This window comes from Chenopodium album, chromosome 8 (genome assembly GCF_948465745.1).
Source record: "Chenopodium album chromosome 8, dcCheAlbu1.1, whole genome shotgun sequence".
NCBI classification, from domain to species: Eukaryota; Viridiplantae; Streptophyta; class Magnoliopsida; order Caryophyllales; family Amaranthaceae; genus Chenopodium; species Chenopodium album.
This window is the reverse complement of record NC_137841.1, coordinates 40687616-40691080: the sequence shown is the minus strand read 5'-3', so window position 1 is coordinate 40691080 and position 3465 is coordinate 40687616. Positions and strand designations below refer to the sequence as shown.

Below are 3465 nucleotides of genomic sequence, written 5' to 3'. Positions count from 1 at the left end.
GCTTTTGTTAGAGTCATTTTGCTTTCTTTTCTTTTTGTTTCTTTTGTTTTATCATCCTTGTCATTGCTAATTGTTTGCTTAGCTTTGGTGAATGCATAGGAGGTCTCAAGGAGCACCCTCACATCAAATTGACCACGAAATCAACCGAACCTTGAGACAAGTCCGTAGGCTTTATCAGGACGAGGGAAGAGGCTTTGGTGATATAGTTGATAGTGAGAGTGATACTTACTCTTCAAGTTCACCACGCGAACCAATGGCGGGACAAGAGAATGATGTCTTGTTTCGTGAGTTCGGAAATCCGGAAGATTATGAACTCACGGGAGGGATTTTGCTACCCGTCACGGAAACCAAGTTCTCAATCCATCCACAATATACTCGAATGGTCCAATCGGAGCAATTTTCAGGAAGTGCAAGTGAGGACCCTATTGAGCATTTGGACCGATTCCTTGAATTGTGCGCAATGATGCAAACCAGTGAAGTGAGTCAAGACTACATTCGTATGCACCTTTTCCGGCAATCTCTCACCGGACGAGCAAAGAAATGGCTAAAGCAAGTAAAGCCTAATTCTCTCACAACATGGAGGGAAGTTGTAAAGGCGTTCTTGAAGCGCTTTATCTCCGAAGAGAAGACCGCCGAAATGAGAAGAAAAATTGCATCATTTGAGCAAGAGGCCGATGAAAGTCTTGGTGAAGCATGGGAGAGATTCAAAGAGTTGGTGCAAGCATGTCCCCACCATGAGTACAATCAAGGGTTGCTCATGCGGTTTTTCTACGACGGATTGGAGCCCATGTCAAGAGCCAATTTGGATGCGGGGGCGGGTGGCCAATTAATCAAGATCCCTCAAAATCAAGTTGAAGCCACAATAGAAGAGGTAGCAAAGAATTACTCTTGGGGGGGCCGAAGAAGAAACGCTCCAAAGAGAGGTGGTATTTATGAATTGGAGAAAGTAGATCAATTACAACATCAAATTGATCAACTAACAAAAGGGCTTTCCAAATTGAACACGAGTGTGAATGCAAGCTCAAGTGGTGGAGCAAGCTCTTCTCAAGTTAACTCTTTCTCTTGTCAAAATTGTGGAGGAACGAACCATGATACATCCTATTGTGGAGGTTTAAGCCCCGAGCATGTAGCGGCATACAACACTAGGCAAGAGGGATTTAGAGGAAGCGGCGGTGGAGTAGCTTGGAGACAACCACCACCCGGGTTTGTACCTCAACCTCAACAATGGAACCAACAAGCTCAACCTTCCTATAACTCCAACCCTCAATATCAAAATCCACCTCCATCTCAACCCCAAAACCCAAGAGGAAGCTATCCAAGGAACAACCAATACAACAATCAAACTCAAGCACCTCAAAGAAACCATCAAGAACAAGCACCTCAAGCGGAGCTAACTCAAACTCAACTCCTCCAAGCCATGCATGCGCAAATGCAATCTTTTGGGCAACAAATGCAAGAGATAAGAGCCCACAACAAGATGGTTGATTCACAACTAGCTCAATTGGCCGAGAGAACTCCTTTCAATTCACCATCCACTCTACCCGGACAACCACAACCTAACCCATCTCACAATCCAAAACCCGATACATGCAAGGCGATCACATTGAGGTCGGGGACTTCCTATGAAGGACCAAATGAAGGGGATAGTGAAGGAAAGAAGAGAGGAGAGGAGAGTGTGAATGAAAACAAAGGTGATGAGATAGAAGGAGGTTCGGAGAAGAAGAAGATAGACAATGAGAAGACAACTTCAATTCCTAGTGAGGCTAGGAATCTTGATGGACCGGTTCCTTTTCCCGGTCGGCTTGCGGAGAGGAAGTTGAATGACAAATTCACAAAATTTCTTAGTGTCATGAAGAATTTGCATATCAACCTCCCTTTTCTTGAAGTTGTGACACAAATGCCATCTTATTCTAAGTTCCTCAAGGATATTCTTACCAACAAGAGGAAGCTCAATGATGAGCTTATCACCCTTCCACATCAAGTGAGCGCTCTTGTCCAACATAAGATGCCCAAGAAGGAGAAAGACCCGGGAAGTTTCACTTTGCCGGTGAAAATTGGGAATATGGAAGCTAGGGGCGCCTTAGCCGATCTTGGAGCAAGTGTTAGTCTAATCCCTCTATCCATTGCTCAAAAACTCAATATTGAGATGATCCCTACAAGGAAGACAATTCAATTGGCCGATCGATCGGTGAAACTGCCTTGTGGAGAGCTTGAGGATGTTCCAATTCAAGTGGGACACATCTACGTGCCTTGCGACTTTGTAGTGATGGATATGGAGGAAGATGTAAACACTCCTTTGATTTTGGGACGTGAAGCTCTTAAAACTTTGGGGGCGGTCATCAATTGCAAGAACAACACCATCACTTGTGAAGTGGCCGATGAAAAAATTGTCTTTGAATTTTCGAAATTGCTCAAGACCCCCATGGTTGAAAAATGCTATAGAGTTGATGTTGTGAATGAGGAGCTAGATCGCTTGGGGAGGGTCGTGATGGGGCCTCAAGATCCAATGATTGAAGCCCTTACATGCGAAGAAGAGTTCCACTCTCAAGAGGCTAAAGAATTTGTCATGGCAATAGAAGAATCCTCAAGGGAGGAAGTTGAACAACAAGTTGAGGTCGAGATTGAGTCCAAGGAGGAGAAATTGGAGGAGAGTTCTAAGCCTCCTCCCAAGGTAGAACTCAAACCCATTCCCCCTTCTTTGAAATATGCTTTTCTCGATAAGGAGGGAAAATACCCTATTATTGTCAATGCTACCCTAGATGGTCTTAATTTGGAAAAACTTCTTGATGTTTTAAGGAAATATAGGGATGTGATAGGGTATAGCATTGATGATATTAAAGGTATTAGCCCTTCTTTATGCATGCATCGTATTCATCTTGAGGATGATCATTCCACCTCCATTGAACCTCAAAGAAGGTTGAACCCCCACCTTCAAGAGGTTGTGAAGAAAGAAATCTTGAAACTACGTGAAGCGGGAATCATCTATGCTATCTCAGATAGCAAATGGGTTAGCCCGGTTCATGTGGTTCCAAAGAAGGGTGGAATGACCATAATCAAGGATGAAAAGGGAGAGGAAATCTCCACCCGGACGGTGACCGGGTGGAGAATGTGCATTGATTATAGGAGATTGAACAAAAACACCAAGAAAGATCATTTTCCTCTCCCTTTCATGGACCAAATGCTTGAAAGGCTTTCTAACCATGCTTTCTTTTGTTTCTTGGATGGGTATTCCGGATTTTTCCAAATCCCTATCCATCCAAGTGACCAAGAGAAAACTACTTTCACATGTCCATATGGGACATTTGCATACCGAAGAATGCCATTCGGATTATGCAATGCTCCCTCTACTTTTCAAAGATGCATGACTTCCATTTTCTCTGAGATGCTTGAAAAAGAAATTGAGGTTTTCATGGATGATTTTAGTGTTGGTGGCTCGTCTTTTGACACTTGTCTTTTTAACCTTGA

At 43.5% G+C, this 3465-nt stretch overlaps 1 non-coding gene across 1 annotated transcript; it reads right to left on the bottom strand.

Moving 5' to 3' along the window:
* Positions 1–634: 634 nt before the first annotated feature.
* LOC145556862 (small nucleolar RNA R71) lies at positions 635–742 on the bottom strand. The gene has a single exon (XR_014091955.1). It is a non-coding gene; the product is annotated as a small nucleolar RNA R71 (small nucleolar RNA).
* Between the last annotated feature and the right edge of the window lie 2723 nt (positions 743–3465).